At 42.1% G+C, this 22323-nt stretch overlaps 1 protein-coding gene across 1 annotated transcript in view; it reads left to right on the plus strand.

Annotated features, from left to right (window-relative positions):
• The first annotated feature begins 419 nt into the window (after positions 1–419).
• PXYLP1 (2-phosphoxylose phosphatase 1) overlaps positions 420–22323 on the plus strand; it is a 158234-nt gene continuing 136330 nt past the window's right edge. Inside the window, exon 1 of the mRNA XM_077488282.1 lies at positions 420–662. The gene's annotated coding sequence lies outside the window, so the exon portion shown is untranslated. The remainder of the gene's footprint in view (positions 663–22323) is intronic.

Raw genomic sequence — 22323 nt, forward strand, 5'->3', positions numbered from 1 at the left:
TCATGCATGTCCAGGAACACGCAGAGTATTGCACATTTCTGCACACCTTCCCAGAACCCCAGCTGGACATACTACTTCCTGCGAGCCCCATACTAATGTCATCAGGTGTGACTAAAATGAACGGATGTGTACTAGGCAAGCGTTGTCATTGGAATAACATGTGAATGGGGCTTTCTGAACTCCCCATCACTTCCCTCACCCCCACACAGTGTGCGCACACCTTCCATACATAGCACACCGAGCTCGCCCTTCTTTCACACTCACCTGGGTGGCCTAACCTCTGCCAGAAACCAACATGGCGGCGGAGCAGCTCCTTTTTTTTTTTGTTCTCCCACCTGGAGAACGTGACCAGACTAAGTGACGTTTACATAGCAACTGTTGCTAAGCAGCCCCTCGTCTCTCAGGGAAATGTTAGAGAGGAGAAACTCAGGGCAGGGGGAGGATGGGCATCGGGCACTGCCCCCCATTATGTCCAGTGTGTGCCCCCCCCCCATATTATATCCAGTGTGTGCCCCTCATTATGTGTCTCCTCCTCTTCCTCCCCTGCACTTTCACTCATTCATTTGTGTGTCTCCTCCCTCCTCTCCCTCCCTCTGCACTCCTCTCCACCCTCGTCTCTTCTCCTTCTCTGGGATCATCCGGCTCAGCGCTCAGCCTGCCAGGTAGGCAATGTTCTCTGTCCCCTTCATCACCTTGCTGTGTCCTCCTCATCCTCAGTGATAGGGAGGTGACCTGTCATCACATCCCCGGGATGGATGGATGGATGGGAGTCATCACCCCGATCACTGGCTGGGATGGATCTGTGTGTGTGCACACCATGGGCTGCATGATGAGGATCATGGTGGAGGTGTCCTGTAGTGCTGTAACCCCCCCTCCCTCCGATACTGTCCCATTTGTTTAGACAGCTGCAGGGACTTTAGCAGCACTTGTGTGGTCCTAGCAGCCCACAGGACTGTGTGTATGTCCTGACATGTACTACTTCTTCCATGTCTTTGTCTGCAGACTTTCCTTCATGGAGGGCTGGGATCTTCCTGACAGTGCTACATTAGTCATTATTTGGGGGGGGGGGCACAGTCTGGGGATTTGGGGGTAATATGTGGCTTTAAACACAGTGCAAACATCTGCTGGACAAATGAATGTATTTCAGTGAGTGTAGGCTACAGCCTAGCAGTGCCAGGGCAAAGGCATCTGGACCCAGGACAGACATGGCAACTCACCCCCCCCCCCCCAAACTAACCTGCATGCTTGGGATCTAAGCATAAATTGCCCCTCCACCCAGTAAAAATCCATCCCTGCTGAAATCTCCCCTCCCAGCTCAAATCTTCTCTATCCCCATATGCCCTAGCACAAATCCCCTCTCCAAAACAAATCAAGCACTAATCTGCCCAGTTGTCCCCTAAGCATCCACCCCCTGCTAAAAAAAAAAAACTCTCCAAGCACAGATATTTGCTCTCCCCACATGCACCTGGCACAACCCCCCCCTCCCAAAAACAAAAATCCCCCTCCTAACACAAATCATCTATGCCTCAAATTTCCCCTTCAAACACAAATCCTCTATCTACAAATAATTCCCCCTTCCAGTCCAAAAACTCCCCGCCTAGCACAAATCCTCCACCCCCCTCAAAATTCCCCTTCCAGAACTAATTCCCCTCCCCCACTCCAAATTCCCCATTCTACCCCCCCTAACACAAATCCATCACCACTTTCCTATCACCTCTTCACATTTGCCTTCCTAGAACAAGTCTTAGCCCCTTCTGCCCCCCCTCACATGATATCACAGTGCCTCTCCTGCCCACCCCGTGCCCTGGCCTTGCATCCTAGCTTCACTTTCGTGGGAGATTTTTAAAAAGTACCGTATTCTGCATGTTTTTTGCAGCACATGAATGGTTGTAAATGTATATAACTTCAACTTGGTAAAAACAAATAAAAAAATGTAATGCCTAAAAATATACCACAAATGCGACAAAAAAAAATTGCTGCAAATGCATGTAAAGAGACATGAGAATCTTCGCCCTGTACATGGGTATAGTGGTGGAAACGAAGCGTCCGTTAGATCTTTGTGTAGAGTGCAGCTAAAGCTACAGCCATACATGGCTTACTTTCTATCCATCAATTCACACTAAACTGCATGAATGGGTTCTGCCCTGCCAGCTATTGTATACAGTGGGGAGATTAGTAAATCCAGTGCAGCTGTGCATAGTAACCAATCAGCTTCTAACTTTGGCTTGTTCAGATAAGCTTTGCCAATAAAACCTGGAAGCGGATTGGTTATGCACAGCTCCCTAGATTATGTGCGCACCAGGTTTAGTACATTGCCTTCCACTGCGCCCCCCCCTCTTTAAGCTGCAAAGGCAACCGTATGAGGGTGAACACATCATGGACATGATGCTTTGTATCAACAAATGTTTCCTCTGTCATATTAAGAGGCCAATACTGCCACCGAATGCATCATCTTCAAGGGGATGGGACAACACCGCAATCACAAGCCGAACACTAGGCTCACTGTTGTGGGGCACTATTACCATTTAATAACATCCCGTGTGGTTGCCAAAAATAAGTCGTTCAGGAGACAGCAGTATTGCCTCCTGAATGTCTGCCAGCCATGCCTGCACCACTGTGTGAGATGCCATCCACCACTTTACAGAGCATCCTAGGTGTAATCGAGCTCTATGTGTATATTGGGATATTGTTTATAACCTAACCCTGCTTTAGACTTTATCCCTGACCTGTCTGGTGTGTTCCTTGGCCTTCATGATGCTGTTTGTTCGCTAAGGTTCTCTAACAAACCTCAGAGGGCTTTCCCAGAACAGCTGTATTTATACTGAGATTAAATCACACACAGGTGGACTCCATTTGCTACTTAGTTGACTTCTGAAGGCAATTGGTTCCTCTAGATTTTAGTTAGGGGTATCGGAGTAAAGGGGGCTGAATACAAATGCCCGCCACACTTTTTAAATATTTATTTGTAAATAAAATAAAAAAATTGAAAACCATTTATTAGAGCTGCACGGTTCTGGCCAAAATGAGAATCACGATTTTATTGCTTAGAATAAAAAGATCACGATTCTCGCGGTGTAAAATCTTTCACATTATACAAAAAAAACGGGCTAACTTTACAGGTTAGTTTTTTTTTGTTTTTTTTTCTTAATTCATTAAAGTAATTAAAAAAAAAAATGCATTTGAAAGACCGCTGTGCAAATACAGTGTGACATAAAATATTGCAACAACCACCATTTTATTCTCTAGGGTGTTTACTAAAAATATATATATGTATGTATTATTAACCTCTTGCCACCCAAGTAATTGGGTGCTTACATGCTGCAAATGTACGGCTGAGGTTTCTGTGCTGAAAGCGCGCTCCTAGCACAGTGACTGAGCTGTCATAGACAGCTCTTATGCCCCATACACACGGTAGGACATTCTGACCACAAAATCCGTCTGATTTTTCCCGACTGATTTTGGCCGAAACTTGTATTGCATACACACGGTCGCACAAAGTTGTCTGAAAATCCGATCATTTGGAACGAGGTGACATACAAAACGTACTACGGGACTATGTGGAGGAGCAGTAGCCAATAGCTTTCGTCTCCAAAAAAAATTTCTGAGCATGCATGACACTTTTATGTCGTAATTCTCTATACACGATTCAGAAAAAGTCAGATTGGATTTTGTTAGAAAATTTTAGATCCAGCTCTCAAACTTTTTCCATCGGAAATTCCGACAGAAAAAGTCCGATCGAGCCCAAACACGATTGGATTTTCCGACAACATAATCCGATCAGACTTTTTCCGTCTGAATTTCCAACCGTGTGTATGGGGCATTACTCTCTTGTCATTCGGAGCTGGCAGAATGGGCTTAGTCATGTGACCCCTGCAACAACCAAACACAATAGTCACAGTAATTGGAAAGTCTGTCCGGCCCCTGGATGTAGAGATCTGTTTAAGTGAAGCAGGAACTGGGTTAATTTTATCATGTGATATTCACCCAAGATTCACTCATTTTCATATAACATTTGTAAAAGAAGGTGAATCTCAGGTGAAAATTGTGTGAATCTTTTTATTATTAACATACATGATTTATATAGTGCCATCAGTTTGCACAGCGTTTTACAACACGAGGACAGATGTTACTATTACAATACAATTCAATACAGGAGGAATCAGAGGGCCCTGCTCGTTAGACCCCCATACACACTATTAGATGTTCTGCAGATTTACCAAAACCATGTAGTGTAAGGGCCTGCCTGATTGCATACACATTGAAACTTTAAAGGTTTGCCCTCATATTATATGGTTTTGGTAAATCTAAAGATGAAAATCTAATAGTGTGTATGGGGCTTTAAAGCTGACAATCTTGGTTGAAAACATTGATAAATATACCTAGGTGGCAATAAAAACACCACAGAGGTGGTAACCCTTCTCTTAGTGTGAATAGAGTGTTTTCATTGTGGTTTTCTCTTCTGAAGAAGAGAGCTTCGTTTTTTTTTTTTTTTTGTTTTGCTTTTCTTCAGATGACAGGGACAGCAAGCAATATAATTCTATAAAAAGTTTTGGTTAGAGTTTGGCTTTAACTTGTTAAACAGAAAATGTATATTAATTAGCCATGTGTTACTGTACTGAACGTTATGATTTGCGAGGCTTGAGATTGCAGCAATGATGTTCACTGCCACGGGTTACTTTATTTCTTTGTTCTCTTTAGCCTTCAGTTGTAAGCCCCAGTTCACAATAGTGTGACTTGAGTTGCACAGAATCGCATGACGAGGGAAATTACATTCTAATCAATGGGACTCAGAATAATGCGACTTTGGAAAAGGTTTCTGTACTACTTTGGTGCAATTTACAGTGTGACTTGGCCCCACAGAATATGCAGTGTCGCATTAAAGTCCCATTACAGCCTTAAAGCGGAATTAAAACAAATTTTTTCTTTTTTTAAAAACCCCTGCAAGGTAAAGACATAATGTGCTAGTATACATCGCATACTAGCACACTATGAAATACTTACCGTAGAAGGCAGCACTGCACTGTGAGCTCTGAAATACGATTCCTTTTTTTCACCCGGTCTTCCTTCCTGATCGGCCACTCCACAATGATGTCACTCCCGCACATGGGCACGTGTGTCACAGACCGCGGCACAGAGCTCTGTAGAGGCGGCGCGGGTATACAGTACCTTCAGAGCACATGCGCTGGTGACATCTCCGGCCGCATGAAGTGTGAATATCTCCTAAATCGTGGAGGTGCAGGTGACACAGCCTACCTATTTTGTAGAGCTGCACGATTAAACGTTAAGAATCATAATCGCAATCTTTTTCGCTTCCCGATCTTCAAAACAGCATTTCATGATTCTTTTTAACAAGTGCAGAGAGTTCTCACAGCTGGGGGGAAGAAAAATAAAAAAATCCAGACAGCCTGCCAAGTTTAATCACAACAAACTGATAAAAGAACAAAAAGATACTTTGTTTCTACTTATTCAAAGGAAAGAACTCTGGTGTGTAAATTTAAGGAAATTTAACCATTTAAAGACCAAACCTTTTCTGACATTTATTGCTTACAAGTAAAAATCATTATTTTCTGCCAGAAAATTACTTGGAACGCCCAAACATGAGAATCATTTTTTTTTTTGTAGAGACCCTAGAGCAGTGATGGCGAACCTTGGCACCCTAGATGTTTTGGAACTACATTTCCCATGATGCTCAGCTACACTGCAGAGTGCATGAGCATCATGGGAAATGTAGTTCTAAAACATCTGGGGTGCCAAGGTTCACCATCACTGCCCTAGAGAATAAAATGGTGGTTGCAATACTTTATGCCACAACGTATTTCACAGCGGTTTTTAAAACGCAATTTAAAAAAATATGCACTTTAATACATTTAAAAAAAAAACTAAACAGTAAAGTTAGCCCAATTATTATTTTTTGTATAATGTGAAAGAAGATGTTACACTGTCAGAATCGCGATCTTTATTCTAAGCAAAAACATTGTGATTCTCATTTTAACCAGAATCATGCAGCTCTACTGGTGTGTGTTTTTTTTTTTTTTTTTTTATTTATTTTTTTTTTTTGGAATTCATCTTTAAATTGTTAATAATGTCCCTTTGGAAGAGTTGAGATTTTCATGGGAGGGCCTTGGAATCTGCATTGTCCACCATAATATTGTGGGTTAGGCATTCTCCAAACATCCTTATCGTGGTTCTGAACGCTCTAGGACAGTGATGGCGAACCTTGGCACCCCAGATGTTTTGGAACTACATTTCCCATGATGCTCAAATACACTTCAGAGTGCATGAGCATCATGGGTAATGTAGTTCCAAAACATCTGGGGTGCCAAGGTTCGCCATCACTGCTCTAGGATCTTTTTTACCTTTTTATGCATTAACGTAAAACAACTTCTTGGTGCAGCTCCCCCCAGCCTTATACTTACCTGAGCCCCATCTCTATCCAGCGATGTGCATTAAAGCAGCTCTCCTGGGTCTCTCTTCTCGTTTTTTCACATGGCGGCGGGAGCCATTGCCTCCTGCTGCTGTCAATCGCTGCCAGTGAGCCAATGAGGAGAGAAGAGGCCGAGCCAAACTCTCTGTGTGATTGGACAATGTCTATTCACAGCAGCACAGCCTGCTCGAGTGTCCCCATTGCAAGAGGCTTGCTATTGGGGGCACTTGGCAGGGGGGAGGAGCCAGGACCACCAGTGGGGGACCCAATAGAAGAGGCTCAGGGGTGTGGAAAACCATTACATGGAGCGGCTAAGTTTTAACTTTTTTATTTTTTGGACATCTTACCTTCAGAAACACTTTGATTTCAAGAATAGCGTTATCATTTTAGGCTACAGTTATTTCATGTATCCTTGGCAGCTTAATCCTTTCTCATTAAAGGAGAAGGTACAAAGATGCTGTCCCATCGCATTGGCCGTTTTGAACTTTTTTGGTGTCGAATGCGTCTGTTATGAAGCCCTGACTTTCTGGAATACTCTTCCCTACTTGTTCTGATCAGGGAAAAGTATCTTTTGTGTATACATTATATTTAGTGCCAGACAAACTCACTTCTTCCCTTTGCCATTTGAGTTTAATTAAATTTCCTTTGTCATTTCTATAGATCTTTTCAGACCTTCTAGTATTTACTTTTAACTGTTCAGCATATACAGAATGAACCCTAAACCAGGGGTCTCAAACTGGCCTTTCAGCTGTTGTAAAACTACAAGTCCCATCATGCCTCTGCCTGTGGGAGTCATGCTTGTAACGGTCAGCCTTGCAATGCCTCATGGGAATTGTAGTTCTGAAACAGCTGGAGAGCCGCCAGTTGGAGACCCCTGCCCTAAACTGTACAGCAGAGAAGAACTGTGTAATTGTTGGTTTCAGATGTCTATCTGTCTCGCATTCCGTTTTGCACCTTTGATGTTCAGCTGTTCCAGCGTTGGTGTATGTCAAGGCAAAATAAAAGAAAATGCAGAACGCTGTATATACAATACATGCACATTTCCCCATATTTTACTCCTTCTTTTTTTTTTTTTTTTTTTTTTTTTTTTAAAGACTCTGCAAGTATAGAAAAATATCTGTCGCTCTTCCAGGAATGCTCTCAGTTCTTTAGCCTTTTATGTGGGTAGACGACACCCAGTTATATTGTGGATTCAGTGGTGTCAGCCTTTCCCAGCGCCTTCTGCTAAACGACTCAACCACACCTACTCTCATATCTATACAGCATAAAAGTTAATCATTCTGTAGCCTATGATAAAAACTTGGGGTTCTAAATAGCCTTTTTGAAATAACACATAACAGTCTATACAGTACCAACCATACTTCCCCCCCCTAGAGCAGGGATATGCAATTAGTGGACCTCCAGCTGTTGTAAAACTACAAGTCCCATCATGCCTCTTCCTCTAGGTGTCATGCTTGTGGCTGTCTTCTATGTCTTGCTATGCCTCATGGGACTTGTAGTTCTGCAACACCTGGAGGTCCACTAATTGCATATCCCTGCCGTAGAGGAACCCTTGGAATAAATTTCAGGTCTTGGAGAAACCCTGGTAAAACCAATTCATTGGTGGTTCATGGGGGAAAATGCCTCTTTGGGGGCTTTTAGGATGAATGCCCTCTTTACAGTGTTGGTCAGGAAATGAAGTCCGGTTAGATCACTTCAGGCTGGCTCTTTTTGCAGGTATAACTATGTAAAAAATTAAAAATAAGTGCCTATACCGTTTACAATCCAGTAATACACTGTCTCACCCTGCTCTGAACATGCTCAGTTGCTCTCTATTTTTAGTCACTGTGCCGAAAATGTAGAGGCCGATCTACTGACGGCCTAAAGATTTACTGCAGCTCAGGGGCTCTGGGCTTCAGCGAAATGGCAGCCTCCAGCAAAAAAGAAACCAGAACAATGCTGGAGCAAAGTTAAAGCACACACTAATTTTGGCAGCACAATTAATAATGTGGAATGTGTATTTCTTGTTAAAGAAAATTATTTTTTATCCAGTTGTTATGGCTAAAGTTCCACTTTAAATGAAAGAGAGCTAAAAAATCATTGATATAATGCTGAGGGCTCTGCCAAGTGGTGTTGACCCTGGAACTATGCAGGCACCATCATTGGGAGATCAATCATGCATGGCTGAGAATGGCTGACGCAGGGAGTGTGCAGAGGATGCAGGGAGTGTGCAGAGGATGCAGGGAGTGTGCAGAGGATGCAGGGAGTGTGCAGAGGACGCAGGACAGCTAGCTTAATACAGATAGCAAATGCTTCCAACAGTGTATTTAACAGACCAAAAGAGAGCAAAACATAGATGTTTATCATTAGGGGTTACATGCATGTCTTTTCAGCTGCAGAAACAGTCCAGATTTTAGAACATTTTAATTATTTCCACTATTAGAAAACCTCACTAGAAACCAGTTTCTGCAGTAAAATGGATTAAAACTTTCAGTTTTGCAGATCTGGAAGGAAATGTGTGATTGCATCGAGTCGAATGTGTGGAGGACTAATCCCAGTGGTATTTGCATGTGTTACTGCAGTGTACAAAACATCACAATGCTATATATAAAAAGTGGAAATGATGAGCCGCTTGCATGGTGTTAAAGTGTAGCTGTCATCGCCCACGGGAAGCTTCATGCCTCTGTCCATTTTTGAAGCAGTACTCATATAAACGCTTACAATGGCAATGAGAGCATTGTCAGGAAATCAATGCCATCTTTTATGTGTTTAGGTATGTCCAATTTAACCGGTTCCCGTCCATGTCATGCAGATATACTGCAACACAATGGCTCTCCTGGATGAAATCCCGTACGGGTACGTCCTACCCTTTTTTGACCAGCAGAGGGTACGTGCCGCTGCACGGCGGTCACGAGCGACAGCACTGGGATTTGTGGTGTAAACATACAAATCCCTGTGCTGTCAGAGGAGAGGAGGCATATCATTTGTTCCTACTAAGTAGGAAAAATGATACGTCTCCTCTCCTAGTCAATCCTATCCCCACACAGTTGGAACACCCTGAGGGAACACACAGTTAACCCCTTGATCGCCCCCTAGTATTAACCCCTTCCCTGACAGTGACTTTTACACAGTAATCAGTGCATTTTTATAGCACTGATCTCTGCATAAATGCCAATGGTCCCAAAAAAGTGTCAAAAGTCTCCGATCTGTCTGCAATGTCGCAGTACCGCTAAAAAGCACAGATCACTGTCATTACTAGTAAAATAATAATAATAATAATAATAATGCCATAAATCCTTTCCCATAGTTTGCAGGCATGTTAACTTTTGCGCAAACCAATTAATATGCACTTGTTGTTTTTGTTTTTGTTTGTTTGTTTTGTTTTTTTAACCAGAAATATGTAGAAGAATATATATTGGCCTAAACTGATGAAGACATTTTTTTTTTTTAAATTGGGGATATTTATTATAGCAAAAAGTAAAAAAAAATGTATATATTTTTTTTCAAAATTTACGCTCACTTTTTGTTTATAGCGCAAAAAATTAAAACAGCAGAAGTGATCAAATACCACCAAAAGAAAGCTCTATTTGTGGGAAAAAGGGACGCAAATTTTGTTTGGGTACAGCGTCGAATGACCGCGCAATTGTCAGTTAAAGCAACGCAGAGCCAAATTGTAAAAAGTGCTCTGGTCAGGAAGGGGGTAAAATCTTCCGGTACTGAAGCAGTTTAAAGGTGTAAAATGAAGGCATTTGACCTAGGTCCACCAAATAAGAGTCTCCCAAAAAATTTGTAAGCAAAGTTAGATAACCGGAGACTTTCCAGACCTTTCATATCTATGCTCCTGACTTGCCTTCGTGGATAAATGAGATTATTTTTTTTTTTTTATGAGGATCATCTCCTCATACATGCTTATATTTAAATATTTCCTTGATGTAGCCAAGGTGCAGCCGGGACTGGCTGAATTTTGACCAATGTGTGAGCTCCCTCACTCCACAGAAGTTGACCGTTTAATTATTTTCTATCAAAGGGGCATGTTGGGAAATTTTCCATCGATCAGTACCAGCAGCCAATCGGTTGCAGACACTTGATCAGTGTATTTTGAGAGCAGTGGGTGCCACTATCAGAATACAGTGTCTTAGCGAGGGGAAAGTTCTATCCGCCATGGTTTGTGTGGATGGAGAAATTTTTTATTTTTTTTGTTCAGCAATCTGGTTGAAGGAAAGAAGCTAAACAGTGTTTTTAAACCCAGATCATAAAAAAAAAACTATAAATAAATGGTGTATTACATGCTGTTCATACTTAGTCATGGTATGAGATTCGTTTTCTGTATTACGGAAAAAAAATCTGATTAATCCTGCTTTCCACATTCTGTTCATGTCCCCAATTTGGCTAGGTATTTTTGCAGAACCATGTTGAGAGCTCTGCACATGCTCAGTTTTCAGTGTGTTTCTATGCTGAGCATTTCTTCCCGATAACATCTGAGCAGCCCATGTGACTATATAGTCACACGTGTGGACATATACACAGGGGTAAATGACAGCCCACTCTCTCCCTCCTCCTTAATGCCCACTAACTAGCTGAACACAAAATCACCTCCCTGTTATTCTAAGACACAGGCTGGAAGGGCGTGACATAGCCTGTGACTGTCAGAAATCCACCCACGCCATGTTACTTATTCCCACAAAATAATAAAGATAAAATATATATATATATATATATATATATATATATATATATATATATGAGAGAGCTATATATTTGTATGACAATTTTAAAACAGTTAATTTTAATATTCATTATGTATTTTTACTCTGTATCCCAAAGGTGGGTTTTTTTTTTTTAGTTTTTTTTTAACATGATGTAACCAGCAACCTTCCTGCTTATGTTTCCCTGCAGACAGGCTGGGAGAGAGCTGGGACATGTGACGGCTGTATATCAATAAGGAAAAAGCTACTTGGATGGTGTTTTAATAAAAAAAAAAAAATTAAAGTACCATCATCCATATACAGAATTAGAAGAGACAATGTAAATTAAATGGCGTGTGTTTAGTATCACTTTAACTCATTTTAGTTGTGTTTGTGTGTGTGTGTGTGTGTGTGTGTGTGTGTGTGTGTGTGTATCATACACCACTTAATGCAGCACTCGCTTACTTGTATCAGAATACTGTACAGTAACAGTGGAAAAAACAATGTTACATAAAAATGAAACACTGACAAAAACAAATAAAATCCTGAACAGTGTAACCAAAAGCATCAGCTTTGTTACAAATATCAAAGTCCTTCAGATTTCTCAAGTGTCCATTATTCCTCCTTCATTCTCATAACCTTCTTATCCCCGGGACACGTGAACACCCTCCACCAGTGATAGGAATCGCACTCGCCCTCTCATTTGTCTCTCTCTTTCAAGACAAGCAAAAGCACTTTTTCTCCAATAGACATTGCCCCATTTAGCAAGGTGATTTCCAACCAAAGCGGATCCCTGGTGGCAGGTTTCTTGTGCTGGTTCCTCTAGTTAGAACATCCTCACTGTGTATCCAATTGCAGAAAGGAATTGCATATAGTGTAATAAAAACTTTATAACTTTATTTTAAAAAGATAATATTGCGCTTCACATCAGCGCTTCATTAAAATAACAAACGTGTACTACAATTCACAAAAAATTCTGTGCAGAACCCCAAAATGTGCTAAGTAATAATTATGCACCAGTTTTTTGTTATATTGTGTAACTTACCTGCTCTGTGCAATTGTATTAATTGTAGTAAAGAACCCAATACGCATGTTTAACCACTTGCTTACTGGGCACTTAAACCCCCCTCCTGCCCAGACCAATTTTCAGCTTTCAGCGCTGATGCACTTTGAATGACAATTGCGCGGGCATACAACACTGTACCCAAATGACATTTTTATCATTTTTTCCCACAAATAGAGCTTTCTTTTGGTGGTATTTAATTACAGTTGGGAGTTTTATTTTTTGCTAAACAAACAAAAAAAGATGCAAAATAAAAAATAAAATAAAAAAAATCATGTTTAATAGTTTGTTATAAAATTTTGCAAACAGGTAATTTTTCTCCTTCATTGAAATGCGCTGATGAGGCGGCACTGATAGGTACAGTTAAGGCGACACTAATAGGCACAGATAAGGCAGTACTGATGGGCACAGATAAGATGGGCACAGATAAGATGGGCACAGATAAGATGGGCACAGATAAGATGGCACTGATGGGTGGCAGGGATGGGGGGCACGGATGGGTGGCACTAAGGGGCACTGATAGGTACCACTGATAGATGGGACTGATGGGTACTGATAGGTGGCTCTGATGGGCGGCACTGATGGGCACTGGTAGATGACACTGATGGGCACAGATATGTGGCACTGAGGTGCAGCACTGTTGGGGCAGATTGTGGGCACTGATAGGTGGCACTGTGGGCACTGATGGGTGGCACTTTTTTTAATATCTGGGTGGTACTGGCAGGGGGCAGGTGGGCACTGATGATCTGGCCGTGATCGGGACTGAAGTCCCTCTCACGGCCACTGGTGATCAGCTTTTTTTTTTCTCTCCTCGCAGAGCGCGAGGAGGAAAAATAGCCGATTACCGGCTCTGTTGTGTCACATGATCAGCTGTCATTGGCTGACAGCTGATCACGTGGTAAGGGGTCGGGATCATGCAGGCCGCTCGTGCACGGGACGACGTCAATAGATGTAGTCCCGGCTACAGTGCGGATCTCTAGTGGTTAAGGTTAAACCTCTTCTTCTAATCTCTAATGAGTGGCCACGTGTCTTATTAAACCCCCTTCCACTGAAAAGCTTTATCCCCATTGTGGGGTCACCAGTATGGTATTTGTAAATTGAAATCATATCCCCTCTCAAGCGTCTCTTCTCCAGAGAGAATAAGTTCAGTGCTCCATAACCTTTCTTCATAACTAATATCCTCCAGACCCTTTATCAGCTTTGTTGCCCTTCTCTGTACTCGCTCCCTTTCCTGTACATCCTTACTGAGGACTGGTGCCCAGAACTGAACAGCATACTCCAAGTGCCGGTCAGACCACAGTCTGTAGAGTGGGAGAATTATTGCTTTATCTCTTGCGTTAATCCCCTTTTTAATGCATGCCAATATTCTGTTTGCTTTGTTAGCTGCAGCTTGGCATTGCATGCCATTGCTGAGCCTATCATCTACTAGGCCCCCAGGTCCTTTTCCATCCTTGATACTCCCAGAGATTCTCTCCCCAGTGTATAGATTGCATTCATATTTTGTGCCACCCAAATGCATTATCCACATTAAGCCCTATTTGCCATGTAGTTGCTCACCCCATTAATTTGTTCAGATCTTTTTGCAAGGTTTCCACATCCTGCAGAGAAGTTATTGCCCTGCTTAGCTTAGTATCGTACACAAAAACAGAGATTGCACTGTTTATCCCATCCTCCAGGTCATTTATGAACAAATTAAATAAGATTGGTCCCAGCACTGAACCTTAGAGGATCCTACTTTCCACCTCTGACTATTCTGAGCTCTCCCCATTTATCACCACCCTTTGAACTCGCCCTTGTAGCCAGTTTTCAATCCATGTACTCACCCTATGGTCCATGCCAACGGACCTTACTTTGTACAGTAAATGTTTATGGGGAACTGTGTCGAATGCTTTTGCAAAATCCAGATGCACCTCATCTATGGGCCTTCCTTTAGCTAGATGGCAACTCACCTCCTCATAGAAGGTTAATAGATTGGTTTAGCAAGAACAATTGTTCATTAATCCATGCTGATTACTGCTAATGATAATCCTCTCCAAGAGCTTGCATAATATTGATGTTAGGCCAACTGGTCTGTAATTCTCAGGGATGTATATTGGCCCTTTTTTAAATATTGGAGCTACATTGGCTTTTCTCTGATCAGCTGGTACCATTCAAGTCAGACTGTCCGTAAAAATTAGGAACATTGGTCTGGCAATTACTTGACTGAGTTCCCCAAGTACTCTCGGGTGCAAGCCATCTGGTCCTGGTTACTTGTTAATGTTAAGTTTTCCAAGTCTATTTCTAATTCTGTCCTCTGTTAGCTAGGAGGGTGCTTCCTGTGATGTGTTTTGAGTATAAACACTGCAGTTTTGGTTACTGAAGCCCCCCGATTTCCTTGTGAAGACTGAGGAGTAGAATAAATTCAATACCTTTTTGCCAGCTCCCCATCCTTTGTAACCAGATTTCCTTCCTCATTCTTTATGGACCCAATATGGTCTTTCCTTCCTTTTTACTGTTTATATACTTAAAGAATTTCTTTTATTTTTTTTTTTTTTTTGCTCTCCTCCTCTGTGTTTTCATGTTCTATCTTACTCGTCCTAATTGCACCCTTACGTTTCTTGTTTTATTCTTTGTAAAGTCTGAATGCTGATGATGATCCCTCAGCCTTGTATTTTTTGAAGGTCTTCTTCTTTGCTTTTATATACATTTTAGTTATGCCATACATCTACATGAAGTTATAAATGAGTGAAACGGAAGCAACAATAGGGCTGATGTATAATCTTTGTTCCAGATAGTCTAAATTGGTATCCATAAGCAATACGCTCTTCCTCCCCTGCACCTTTCATAAAGGTTTCTACTTGTCTATACTCAATAGCTAAATTATATTCATGTAGCTGTATAATAACAAAAGAATGTATTGTCTTCCTGAACCTCATGCAGCTGTACGTATAAATCCCATCTAGATTTATAGACAAACTAAATATCACAGTTTGCTTAAAAGTTCACAGCTAAATGCTGCTCATCTTCATAATGCCAAAACATTTATTTTATAGTAAACTCTGGGATTAAATTTGCCAATGTGTTTACCGTGATTTGATTGTGAATGTAATGTTGCCTCATTTCTATTATGTTTGTGTCTCGGTAATATTTTCTTATTGCTAAAATAGATTATTTTTAGATGGAATTCCATCAGAAATGCTTGCGTTTTAGGTATAGATTGTATCTCCTGCAATAGTTACATATGTATTTAAACTTTAAAGGAGAAGTATGGGTTTTGCCTTTTTCCCATATTCATACTTCCCTAGGTGGATGCAGCATCGGTCTGATGCTGTATCTGTTCCCCTACCACCTCTTCACTGAGAACCGAGCCACCGAACACCGCTGATCGCTTGGTTCTCTCAGCTTCTCAAGAGGAGAGCTGCTGACTGTCAATCAGCAGCTCTCCTGCTCTGCTGCTCCACGCTCTCTGGAGCATTGAGCTGTGGAGGGGTGGGGAGTGCCGTCTCTGTGGCTCCCTGAGAGGCTGAGACAGCCATCAGTCCAGGCACCTGGCGGATCCAGACTGCCGAAGTCAGGATGACGCGGTGCCTGGACTGATCTGTGTGATGTCAGTAGAGAGTGGACTTCAGACCACTCTGCTGAAAACAGGTCACAGGAGTGCAAAAGGAATTGCACTCCTGTGACCCTTTTGCCACGTACACACAACTGGACTTTCTGTCAGAATAAACTCTCTGACTTTCTTTACAGCGGAGTTTCCAACAGAGTTCCGACCGAACAGAGTTGGCTACACATGTTCACACCAAAGTCTGTTTATTGCAATGACGTACGACAGGACTAGAAAAGGAAGTTCAATAGCTACCCTTACGTCGTATTTGGTATGTCGGACTAGCATACAGACGAACGGTTAACCCAATAGGAATTGATTCCGTCTGAAAGATTTAAAACATGTTCTATTTCTAGGTCCGTCGGGCTTTTTGAAAAAAAAAAAAAAAGTCTGCTGAAGCCCACACACGATCGGAATATGTGATGAAATGATTCTGTCAGACCTTTTCTGCCGTAAAGTCATTCCAATGTAGTTGTTATGGGCAATGGGAACCTTGAAAACCAGTTTTTACATTGTGCCTGGACAGGTAATGACCCCACAAAGCACAAACAGAATCCAGTGTCTTTATAAATAAAGGGCCATTTTACAGTCCTTCAAACTTCAGGAGGGCCAGATTATGGCCAGCTGGAGTAGAAAATGTTCTGACCTCAGTGGGAATAAACAATGCCTCAGACTTGGTCAGTGGGAGCAAACCAATTACGTAGTGCTTGTGGTCAGTAGGAGGAGGCAGAGTGCCCCGTCACTGGTGGTCAGTAGGAGGAGGCAGAGTGCCCCGTCACTGGTGGTCAGTAGGAGGAGGCAGAGTGCCCCGTCACTGGTGGTCAGTAGGAGGAGGCAGAGTGCCCCGTCACTGGTGGTCAGTAGGAGGAGGCAGAGTGCCCCGTCACTGGTGGTCAGTAGGAGGAGGCAGAGTGCCCCGTCACTGGTGGTCAGTAGGAGGAGGCAGAGTGCCCCGTCACTGGTGTCCAGTGGGGAGGCGGAGTGCCCCGTCACTGGTGTCCAGTGGGGAGGCAGAGTGCCCCGTCACTGGTGTCCAGTGGGGAGGCAGAGTGCCCCGTCACTGGTGGTGCTGTAGTACAAAAGAAAATAAGGCTTGCATATTTTTATGTCCCCGTTTTTAGTTCATTGGTAAGCCTATAGAGATCCATAGCAGCATATCAAAAGGTATATAATAAGTTTTGCATTGGCAACAGGCATTACCCAGCTTTGGTCAATGGTTGTTAACCCTATCCACTTCAAATCCTAAATTGAAAAACTCGATTGGGCCAGCAACAGAGCGAGATCTTGCTGCTTCGTCCTACAGAGAGAGCAATTCTATAAAAAGAGGAGCAGCCTCCTTAGCAATCCTGCTGCTGCTGATATATCCCTAGCTACAAATCATCCTCCTAACATCACCCTTAAGTCTGGTACACATGATTAGAGTGTCGGACAAATGTTGGATTTTGTTTTTTGCATGTTTGTCTCCATATTGGAAACAAAGAGGTTATTAAAGTTGTGAAAATTCTCATACGACAGAATAACAATTCAGAAATAATGTATGTACAATGTATTTGTATTGTATTTTTGGACAAAAAAATGTACTTATTTAGTGGAAATCGTCCAATCTGGTTACAAGAAGAATCTTCATGTTTGTCCCTTCAGATAATTTTCGACAAACTGTCGTGATTGTGTACTAATGATCAGACTATTGTACAATCTCTTCGAAAGTAGTATTTTTCTTCTGATTGTGTGTACTTGGCTTTCGACCTCAGGAGTTAAATGCATAATGTAAAGTATAAATGTCAAGAAAGAAATGTGTTAAGCTGCCATTGCCCTAACTGACCAATTGAGTCCCTTGAAACATACTGTATATACAGATAATGTATCACAACTTTTTACTAACTTCTCTTATAACAGGTGTTCAAAAATCTTTTGTACTAGTAAGCTTTTGGCTTTCTGACCTGGATTCTTGCAGACCCCTTATAACTGTACCCCAGCTTTCAGATCAAATAATTGCTATGTCATACCAGCAACTTTGTAGTAGTGATAAGTTGCTGCTGTTAGGCCCCTTTTCACACAAGCTGTATCTGACCCAGTCAGGAGGGGATCCTCCTACTGAATCAGAACAGAATAGAACTTCTTTTTTATATACAATCACCCAACAATGGTTATTTTCCACAATCCATGACTTAACTTCACAGTTCACACAAATAAGTTTTAAATTCAAACTGTAGCATGGACGTAAGTAATTTTTTTTCCACAGTAGCATGACAATCCCTCCACCTCCGGTCTAACTAATCACTCTCACCTTATGGCATGGACCCCTGTGCAAACAGGTGGTCATGCAAGTGGGTATCAAAAGGGTTAACACGGACCATAAACTTCTCTTATATCTCCTTAGATCTCAGCAAGGATGCTCAACGCTTAAGTATAAGATTTAATTTTTGTGTTCAAACACAAACTACTCACATAAAGATGATAAAACCACAGCATGTAAAGCCGACAATCCTGTTTGTTCCGTAGAGCAGCAGCGGGTGACGTCATGCGTAGCTCCTCCCCGTACACGTTATGTTCAATCAGAACTTCGCCATCACCGGACTCCTCCCCCCTCCCCCTTCCCTTCGTTAGCAGATGGAGGCACTTGGGGAAGGGGGGAGGAGTACAGTGACGATGTCCGTGACGTCACCGGATCTCCGACGGAACTCCCTGAAGACCCAGAAGCCGGAGGTGAGTACTGATCAAAAAAATTAATCGAGGAATGAATCTTTAATTTCCACAGCCCTAAAACGCACTCAAGCCCATTTAAATTTAGACTGTCCAAAATTGAGCTTTTGGTCAGGCCCCCCTGAAAAACCATGGACCTGATCAGACCATTTTAAGAGGGCCGTACTGACTGCAGTGTAAAAATCGCTTGGAATTTCTACGACACCGACCTATTGATTGCAATTTAAAAAATTTTTTTCTAGCAACAAAAAATCTTAAGGAGAATGATTCTCTAGCTTCTGCAAATCGCTGCTGCAAAATCGCTTGTGTGACATGGGCTCTGCCTTCCAGTACAGCGGTGTATGACCGCTTTAAGCTTAATGGGCAGGAACATGTTTTTACCTTGTAACCATTTTAAAGTGATCATTCCTTAAACCACAAATCAGTTGAAATAACTCACAGAGACTTGGCACAATTTGAAATCAATTGCTTGTCTCTTCCTAACCCCTGTGTGCATATATAGCGATTACTTCAAAAAGGCTTTTAATAGTTATTACTGAAAACTCAGGGGAGTTTAATAATTCATTCTGCCCACTTTGTTTTCAAGCCTCAATACGTCTATTGATTATTTATTTAGTTTACAGTTTTCCAATACATCAGCTCACATTACAACGTTCGCTGTGTATCAGGCCAATTATGTCTGAATGTAACCACATTCTGTAGCACTCTTCCAGTTGTGGGAAATGGAAAAAAAAAGGTTTGCTTCCCAGGGAATCTTCTTTGCAGACACACATTGGAGTGAGCAGCACTGAGAAGCTTTTATCAGATCTCCGATGACATTGTTGCTATGTTCAGCCCAGAAGGCTGACTCAGTAGCTACACATACTGTATTTTGACTTTGTACACTAAATCTGTTAATTGCTATGCCCATCGAAACATCCGTATTTCAGATTGGTTGTTAAATCTAGAACTCAATTCTTATAAGTCTTGGGATCTCTGGATGCAAGATCTGTTCAGCTGAGTTCCCACCACGACCCATTTCCTTTTTCTGCTACTAGACTATTAATTTAACATTAGAGAGAAAGTAGTGAGAACCACCCATGTTTGTATTCACAGCAGCCAGGGTGGAGGTATGACGCTGAGAAAATTCCAACTTCTGGGGAGATATCAAAGGCTTGTCGATGTTATTTCAGTTTTGGCTGGATTTGTAAGCCTGCCTCATCCTGGCGAGCTTTTTCGGAAGATAAAGGTCATATATCTGATCCCTACTGAATGATCCAATACTGCTGCCAATGTTCTTACCTTTTCCATAGAAGTTCTGTATTTTATTTTTTTTGTCAAAAGATTATTTTTGGTCATTGAGACTAATTTCAAATGTTGCTTGTTTAATTGGTGCATGCCTGGTTAAAAACACGAACAAGAACCACATTTTTTCCCTAAATCCCATTACACACTATAGGAAAATTGGACAAATGATTGTCCAGTTTTCCTTGATGTTTTACAGCAGGTTGAAATCAAGGATGTTATGAATTGTACGAAAATTTGCAAATGACAAAGGCTTTATTTGTTTCTGATCATGCTTAGTCTTTTAATTACCGTATTTATATCTGTATAACATGCACAGGTGTATAACACGCACCTTCAATTTAAGAGGCAAATTTCAGGAAGAAAACTTTTTTTTTTTTTTTTTTTTTAATAAACTACTTTTGAAGCAAAATAAGGGTCAGTGCCCATCTGCAGCCTCAATGCACCCTGATTAGCGCCCATCTGCAGCCTCAATGCACCCTGATTAGCACCCATCTGCAGCCTCAATGCACCCTGATTAGTGCCCATCTGCAGCCTGATCTGCGCCCATCTGCAGCTTCATTGCAGCCTGATCTGCGCCCATCTGCAGCTTCATTGCAGCCTGATCTGCGCCCATCTGCAGCCTGATCTGCGCCCATCTGTAGCCCATATCTCATCAATGCAGCTGCCTGATTAATGCCCATCTGCAGCTTCACCATCTTTCATCAATGCAGTGCAGGAAATTACCGAGCCACCATCTCCTGCTTACTTGGCTCTAAGTCGGCAGTCACGTACACAGTCCTGCCTCCGCTATCGGCATTGGACCAGCTCCTGTGATAGACAGCACACTGGTCCAATGCCGGTGATGGAGGCAGGACTGTGTGTGTGTGTGTATGTGTGTGTGTGTGTGTGTGTGTGACGTGAGAGCCAAGTAAACGAGAGATGACAGCTCAGTGAATTCCAGCAGCGCTCATTCCCTTCCAAGGTAAACTATCGTAGTAAAACACGCACCCGTGATTTGCCCCCTATTTTCACTATTGCCCATAGTGTGAACTCGGCTTAATACTAGAACAGACTGTTGTTTCAGCCTCCCTGGCTGGAAGCCTTTGTGTCCAAAACATTTTTCAGACTGGAAGAACTACCATTACGACATTTTCAGGATTATTGTGATCTTTTAGGAGAAACCATCTTTCAGGCTTTAGGTTATTTATGACAGGTCTGACCAAACGTGGACAACATCTACACATTTGTAGGAACTTCTCATAGACCTTTAATTTCAAGACACGCAAACCCCTGGCGGAGCTCTTCTTGGATTACATCTTTGCCTTTTTTGTTTTTACCCTTTTGGGTGATGGATCCAATAAATGTATTTGACTAGCTGCACAAGAGATAAAACAATTGCAGAGAAATGGAAGACTTGTGTGTCTTTAATAATAATCACTCATCCATCTCTTCAATCACTTTTGCTGTCCTGATAAATAGCATAAAGGAGTCTAGTTGGCAGGATGTAACAGATGGAGATGAAATATTTTATCAATCAGGACTCTTTCACACCAGATGCATTTTTGAAGGTTGCCATTCAGGTCAGTCTAGTTAAAAAAAAAAACACAACTTATCTAAAAAATTCACATAGAAATATCTGCACAGCAAATGTAGTATCTCCTGTTACAGAATTAGGGGCTTCCTGGCACTACTAACTATGCCTGATAGTCAGCCCCTGGTATTTATGTAGGGCCAAGTCAATATTACTACCACTGTAAAGCCTCATACACACGATCACAATTTGTATAAACTTTCCCGTGGATTTTTGTACAAAGGGTGTCGGCCCTGAACTTGTATTGCATACACACGGCAGGACTTTTTCAGCCAACTTTCACCAAATCACCTGGTTTTTCTGATCTTTACCACCACCTTTGGTCAACTTCTGCATTGTTTTCTGATCTTTTGCATTGGTTCTGAGCATGCTTGTTTGTACTTTGTACAAAAGTCCGATGGTTTTCTGTACACACGATCAGACTTTGCTCCATCTGACTTTTGTTGCCAGAAAGTTTGTCCGTTCGCACAGCCAACAAAAGTCTGATGAAAAGCAAAAAAGTTTGTCCGATGGAGCGTACACACGGTTGGATGTTGCTCCAAAACAGCTAATTTGCAAGTTTGTTGTCAAAAAGTCCGATTGCGTGTATGGGCCTATAGGAGCATCGCTACCACTGCCTTACACAAAGATGGGCTGACCGTTTTCATAATCGCTGCAACGCAGTGTCTAAGTGGTTAGCACACCTGCCTAGCAGCACTAGGTCCAATGGTTCGAATCCCAACCAAGGCTCTACCTGCCTGGAGTTTTTATGTCCTCCCTGTGCATGTGTGGGTTTCCTCTGCGTATTCAGGTTTCCTCCCACTCTCCAAAGACATGCCGGTAGGTTAATATGCTCCTGTCTAAATTAGCTGTAGTATGTGTAGGTTTGAATGTGAGTTAGGGACCTTAGATTGTAAGCTCCTTGAGGACCGGGACTGTGAATGTACAATATATATGTAAAGCGCTGCGTAAATTGACAGTTCTATATAAGTACATAGTACAGTAAAAAATATACGGTATACTGTTTCACAGCACCTGGGACACTTTGGG

The sequence above is a fragment of the Lithobates pipiens genome, unplaced genomic scaffold, assembly GCF_037356315.1.
Source record: "Lithobates pipiens isolate NorthernLeopardFrog02 unplaced genomic scaffold, aLitPip1_a1.2 Scaffold_18, whole genome shotgun sequence".
In the NCBI taxonomy this organism is placed as follows: Eukaryota; Metazoa; Chordata; class Amphibia; order Anura; family Ranidae; genus Lithobates; species Lithobates pipiens.